General features: G+C 33.9%; 1 long non-coding RNA gene across 1 annotated transcript; it reads left to right on the top strand.

The window, feature by feature from the left end:
• The first annotated feature begins 4,694 nt into the window (after positions 1–4,694).
• Positions 4,695–7,672, top strand: LOC126887782 (uncharacterized). Its single transcript, XR_007699201.1, has 2 exons — positions 4,695–5,258; positions 7,433–7,672. It is a non-coding gene; the product is annotated as an uncharacterized LOC126887782 (long non-coding RNA).

Below are 7,672 nucleotides of genomic sequence, written 5' to 3' on the forward strand. Positions count from 1 at the left end.
TGCAGCAGAGTATGCAATGAGATAGTTTTGCAACTAACTTATCCATAGAACGAACTAGTTTTGATACCAACTCTTAGCTACTTAGTTTATACAGTCAAAATCAAGAGAAACGAGCACGTTTTGCTACACTTTGGGGTGTATAAAGGGCAGCCATACGTGTCAGAATCTACAACTATCTCAAATTTTTAATTTTTGGTAACGAGCGAATTTTTCATCTCAGCTACTCACTTGGTTTGAGAGGGGGGCTGATCGCCCCCATCGCCCCCCCTGGATCCGCCACTGTTCGAGTCCCGACAAGGTTCCAGGAGGAACCATCTTTTAACGAGGGGGCAATGTTGCGAAGGTGCTGACCGTCAACTGGTTTTGTCCCCAGCCCATAAATCACTTTGAGGCTGATTTACGACGAGGAACCTTTTTAGAAGTTTTCATTATTACTTGATTTATGTGTTTGTGAATGTATTTAAAAGGGGGACCTTTTTAACAGGTACACACCTCGATATTTCTTTTTCATTCTAAAAAATGCTTATTTGATATTTATGTAAATAACCCTTCGATTGTTATTCTAGAATAAGATGAATTCTTCCGTAATCATCTTTCTTATTCTGGAACATTGTAATAATGTATAAATAGGGGTTTTTGGAATTAGTAAGTCAGTTGTGAATTTGAAATCGTCGGTGTACTTTGATATGTAACGGGCGTGGTATTTTTGAATTTGTAATTAGATAAATTAGTAGATTTGGTGTAATAAATAAATTAAATATCGTAGTATTTTAAAATAAAAGATATAAATTCAGTGTTTTTCATTTGTTTAGAAGTAAGTTATTAAAAATAAATAGTCAACTAAAACTAAACATTAGTGCCTAAAAGATCATAGAAAAGTCAAGTCAGTTTTATAACATTTGTAACAATTATAATTTTCAGGTTAAAATAAAAACCAATAATTCGCTCTGAGCGTTAACAAAGTGTCAAAGCAAAATCGACCGACCTGCTCATGTTGGCGGTTTTTTGAAAGTTTTTAAGGACGCTTTGGATATGTTTAAATGGGACATTTAAAAAAAGTGCCGTGCCACGCTAGTGATATTATGTATTTAATATAAACAGAAAATAAAAACGCGCTTAATTTGATATAAATTCTTCATTTTCCAATATTGATTTCCAGTTTGATTATGTATACATAACCTCACTATCGCAGTTTATGTCAATAAATCCTTATTAACGAAAAACAAAATATTTTTGTTGCACTATAAATTACACTATAAATTAATAACTAATGAATTCTAAAAATTGTATTCGGTTATTATCACTACAAAATAAAATATTCAAGTGTAACAAAATAATCCCATAAGACTCAATGTTAAAACGTCCTTACAAAATCTGACAGCGTGTCACGTGACTGTAAATAGTGGGGAGACGCACGGGGTGAATAGGATAAACACAAATTTTATTTACACCGAAGGAAATAACATACAAAAATCTTTATGAAAAGTCTTGTATTATAGCCGCTTTACACCAACAATAAATTTATGAAGAAATTGACCAACTTCTTCAAGGTCGTATTTGACGTGTACCAAAAACCAATTTTATGTCCAATTTTGCAGTGAATAAAAAGATAATAAAGAAATTTGACGAAATAAAACATGTCCTTTGTTCTATTTCGTGAAATTTCTTCATTTTCTTTTAATTCACAATAAAATCACAGAACAGTTTAGGTGATCTGTGGGTAAAAATGAATGTCAAATTGTGTTTTGTACCACAAACCATACATTTTGTACACGCCAAATTTGGCCTTGAATAAATTCGCCAATTTCTTGAACAATTTATTATTGGTGTAAAGCGGGTTTTAACTTCGTTAAGTTTCCTTTTGAATTTTTTATCGGAACGATAACTCGATATAAATCCCGGTACGAAGCAAGTTCTTTTAGTGTAAGCTTTCTTGGCACTCATATTTAAATAATGTTAACCACCGAAACCAGTAATCTTATATTAACTACGAATAATTAATTATTTTCGAAATTTTCACATTTACTCCAATGTAAAACTAGCACCTATCTCCATGATACTATAAATAAAGTTATTTATAGTATCATGCCTATATCTACGCCAACGCCGCGCGCCGCGCTAGTGACAAACCAAGCAAACAGGCAAAATCGTGATACACAAATTTCAAGGTCGTCCTATCTCGGTTCCTCTCCTTTGTGTAGGTCTCCATAATCACGGTCCATGATACTTAATAACAAGATAATATCACCATAATATATTGCACATCTGGAAGTCGTGACGTAAGTGGAGATCCACAAGTTCGTAATGGTTCGTAATCATTCGTAATGTCCGATTAGTTTGAATTGTTCGCGGTTGTAAGCTAGTGTATTTTATATATTATCTTTTTGACAATTATTTTGACAGGAATCTCGACACTAAATTTTTTTCGAATACATTGAAGTTTAATGTTATTTTGCTAATTGAATAATTTCATCACAGAATGCATACAAATCCCATTTAACTTTAACAAGAATTCAAAATAAATTTCCGATCTCCAGTTACGTCATCATGCGCGAACTCAGACGTATTTGCGCTACGGGAAGATACTATCTCGTTATTTACGCCCGGTTAAAGTGGACTTTAAATTTTGAGTTGGTACTTTTATCAATGCAATTCATATGGGTAAATGTAAACGTTAAAGTGAACTTTAGTAAATGTTCACTTTAAGTTGATTATGAAACCGGGCGTAAATGTCAACGTTAAAGTGAACTTTAGAGTTAATGTTCACTTGAAGTTGATTATGAAACCGGGCGTTATTCGCGGTGTGCAAGTACTTGGAAGGGATACGCGAAATGATCGTACGCAAATAGCGGAGAAATATTGCAACTTTCTTAAATAATTCATGTCAATTGAAATTGTCAAATTGACGTACATTTCATAACTACTTTCATTGAAGGACAAAAATTATATATTGCTCCACAATATTGATATGATATGCAATTATTATATAAAGGTAAATTTAATTAATTTTATTTTGCTTGCAGTACTATAACTAATTTTATTTACTACATACAATTGTTTACGTTTTAATAACATAACCTAAATCTTATTTTTTCTTCTTATTATTTTTTTTGGACTATGGCCTTGACAATTATCCAGTAACCAGGACCATATGATTGGCCAATATAATTAAAAGTGCGAATAAAAGTGCAGAGCGTAGAAACCAGGTGTCGCTTTTCCGAACTTGCACGATTAATAGTATCATGTCAAGGCCCCGTCTCACCATCAAATAATTGACAGTTATTTGATCAAACTTGACAGTCAAACTTGACTAGTGACACAAACTATACATACTAACTGTCACTTTGTGTCACTAACTGTCAAGTTTGATCAAATAACTGTCAATTATTTGATGGTGAGACGGGGCCTTCACGGTCCATTAGAACGACGATAACATAAATATAATAACCTGTAGATTAGGCTATCTATGGGTCGCTCTGTGCATCGAGGTGTAACGCCAACGCCGATATCACGGACGTCATTGGTTAATATTCATTTTGAGTGGTCTAGTCATCTTTGTCCGTCATATGAGCGGTATCGCTTAGTAAAAAGAGATAGATAGACCACCGATCGACTGCCCGCGCGTTACGCTTTTTTGTATGCCTTGTCTACGGTTAACATGTCTCTGGACGATAGTTCCATGAAAACCATAGAGGTATATATGTATTAACCAGTGATGTGGGAGGAAGGGGATGCGGCATACGGTGAAGTAGATGGGCTCGGTTTCACTCGCAAAAACGCTCCATCCAATATGGCGGAACAACTCTTTGGTAGTTTATTCTGCTCTATATAAAATATATAATTACAAAATTATATTATATTACATAAATATATAAATAATTAATAATTTTAATTACTAATATTAATAACACATTCCATGTATAAAAACCTTCCCGTCGCCATATTGGATGTAGCAAAAAGTGTCAAATCAAGTGGTCCCATCTAGTAAATACAAAATCATCCCTTATGTCGTATCCCCTCTCTCCCACATCACTGGTATTAACATAGAGTGAGCCTACCCTCCGCGCTTCCTGACGACAAGATCTCATGGACTGGTTTGCGGTATCTCTTTCTAGCGCATTTTATCGAGAAACTAAGATGACATTAGTGTGAGTATATGCACGGAAGGGGAGGACAACTGTCGCAGCTTTACTATAGGTTTGTTCCAACATGAACTTTTGGACGGTCCAGAAACCGTCACGAAACTACTTGTACCGTTTGTTGTGCGCATGTTCGTAATTGTATCGCCCAGTTATCGTCCCATGACGGTAATCATATATTTGTCATTTTTATTGGTGACAGCTTGTGTGCTTTTAGTCGATCAAAGGCTCAAAAACTTTAAAGAATTAAGTCCTAGTGTGCAAATCAGTCCAACCAGCACATTATGCGTTTGCCCGATTACTGAAATGATCATCACGAAACCGTCACCGAAAGATCACAATTCTTGTTGGAACAGTGGGAAGGACGATCCGATGACGATCATATTTTTGTTGGAACGGATTTTGTTTACTGCGCAGGAGCATTACCGTTTCGTGACGGTTCTCGGTCGTGTTGGAACAAACCTTATGCATAAGAGTGAAACAGCACTAATCCAAATAAAAAAGATGGTGTCGTCACTTCGCTCTGAATGACACTCTGTCGTGCTCTGTCTATGATAATAGGTCTGTTCCTTTGTTTTTTAGTGTTACACTTTTGAGTGTAAGTGTACGAAATTCTATGGACATTTGAGTGTAAAATGACAGCGGATGTGACAATGTGACAGCGGCTCATGACAGCGGACAGTATTAAACGAAAATTATCGGTGTGCCAATCAAGCAAAGGGACAAGGAACTTCCGAATATGGCCTAACTGGGGGCACATAACATAACATAACCTAATCCTAATATTTACATTTGTAAAGAATATCCTGTTTGTTTTTATTGTCGATTGTGCAGCGAAATCAAATATAAAGTAGTTTATCGCCTACAGAACTGAATTAGTCCATAGCAGTTATCAGTTTTTCTTTCTTGGGAAGCTTATACATGTAACTTGTATTGTTGTAAATTGTGGGAGTAGGGCAGACAGGGAAAAGTCTTATTTTGTACTGTTCCCAAGGCTCCCCATGCAATACATTTAAATGAATTATCCAAACAAAGCCGGGGACAATGGATAAAAGCCACAAGAAGAACAGATATAAGGGAACTAAAATTAAAATATGAAAAGTAAACATTTTATAAGTGGTAAGTTTAATGTAATTCAATTAATAAGGATTTTAAATGTCTACAATAATAATAAAGATGTGATAATTCAAGCTTAATTATTAGGAAAGCCAGCCATGTTTCACTTCCATGAAGCAGAGAAGGGAGGTATATAATATACTGTCCCTTTTGTCTTCTCACTAATTTCTCTTTTGCTAATGAAACCTGTAGTGAGGGAGTGATATAATCGTGATGTTTTAGCAATTCTGTTGTTCATTTTTTTTTTGCATTTTTTGTCTATTATAGTTTATAAATATTCAAAATCATTCATATGTTCTACTAAATTTCCGTCTAGGTTTATATGGATTTCTCTCAGTGTCTTGGAAATAAGTAAAGTTTTAGTCTTTGCTAATTTTATTTTCATTCCTTTGTCTGCAAGTTCTCTCGTCTATAAATTTAGGTTGCTTTGTAAAGATTTCTCTGAACTTGGTATCAATGCAATGTCATCTGCAGATACACATTTACTCAGAGTTATACTTTTTAATCAATGGTAACCTAAATCTAATTTTCGGGACTCTACTGCATTTTTTTTATTGGTTCATTCATATATATAATATAATGAATAGCAGTGAGCTTAAAACTCCACCTTGCCTTACTCCTTGTGTATTAGCAAATTTGTTTGATTCACAGTTTAATGCTCGCACAATGTTCCAGTACATAAATTTTACTTGCATCAATTAGTTCTCCTCCAACATCGAACAGTTCAAGCACTTTCCAAATGTGATGTCCGGGTACCTTGTCAAAGGCTTTTTCCATTGTCTTATAGTAAAGATATGATCTTGGACACTGTGCCCAGTCAGAAACCTTTTTATGCATCGTCTAGTTGATGTTCCACTTTCTTTCTCAGTCTCATCTCCAGTGTTCATTCATAAATCTTAGCCAGTACACTTAGCATGAAAATACCTCGATAATTTGAACATTACTTTTTTACCTCCCTTCTATACCAGAAGTGCCATTACTGCTGTTGCCCAATCTTCTGGGATGCGTTTCTGTTTCCAAATTGTTATCAGTAATTTGTGTAAGTAGTGTAATGCAGATTCCCCCATATATTTCAACAATCGTGTTTTGATATTATCTATTCCTGCCACTACCATTTTTCATTTTTGCAATGGCTTCCGTTAATTCTTCCATGGTTATTTCATTACTCAACTCTTTGGAATATTTACTCCATCTATTAACTATATCTTGTGGTTGGGTAAGTGTTTCTCCATTTTATTTTTTTTTATTTGCACGACAGTACTACCTGATTTACCTCTCATTTTTTCAGACCTTAATAGAACAATTTTTGGTTTGTCCTACTACTGTCTTGCTCCATCTTTTCTCCAAATCTCTCCCACTGTTCCAATTTAGCTTTTTTAACTTTTTCTTTCACAAGCTTCCTTGCTTATTAACTGTTATTTTCTAGATAAGCTCTCCATGGTACTTTCTTTTCTTTCACAGCTATTTTTATCTCTTCGCTCCACCAACTAGTCCTTTTTTTTTGACTACTTTTATTCAATAAAAATATTAAAATACTCTTGTGATAGTGAAGAGACAGTTTATGTTTCCTTTCGATCCAGAGGCGATACACAATCTCCAGACAGTTGTTTCTGCCTTACGGCGTCCCCAGTGGAGCTGCCTGCACACCTCTGCATCAAAACGAAATCAAATTGTCTATTTAAGTGGAATTTCAAAAATAGTTATCTACTATTAGGATGCTTCAGCGATATCTCTTAAAGAAAAGAGAAAAGTCCCAGATACAAAATTCACTATTAAAATAGTAAATAATTATTTAAATCTGAAACTTTTCTTATTTGAACCCCTTTCTGGTACATCCTTAATCTCTTTTTGACTTTTACAATTTCGGACTTTGAATTATCTTTCTGATCTTTTTTCTAGATTAATGAAAGCAGAATGTAACTGTATACTGCAGAGTCCTTTTCCCTTTCTTTATTCATCATGTCTTATCTTATAAATTGTAAAAGTCAGAGATTAAGGATGTTACCAGAAAGAAGTTCCAATAAGAAAAGTGTCAGATATAAATAATTATTTACTATTTTTATTTTAATAGTGAATTTTATATCTGGGACTTTTCTTTATTCTTGTGATACTTTCCACATTTTTATGATTTTTTTATGGTACACAATGTAGAATTTTTATTTATGTCTTTGTTTTAGGAACAACCACCAGATATTTAAAAGGTATAAAAAGAAGAAACTGCTGGAATATCAAAACAAATGTGTTTGACTAGTAAAGATTTGGATAAATAACAGGAGTTACTTTGGGCTATAGCTACGTGCAGATTTATTTCCTTGTGGCTTCCTATGTTAATTCTTATTAATTATACACTTAAATATGTTTTTAGTCTCAGGAAGATTTTATATTTGATTATTTTTGAATAAACATTATTATTATTA

This window comes from Diabrotica virgifera, chromosome 7, assembly GCF_917563875.1.
Source record: "Diabrotica virgifera virgifera chromosome 7, PGI_DIABVI_V3a".
NCBI lineage: Eukaryota > Metazoa > Arthropoda > Insecta > Coleoptera > Chrysomelidae > Diabrotica > Diabrotica virgifera.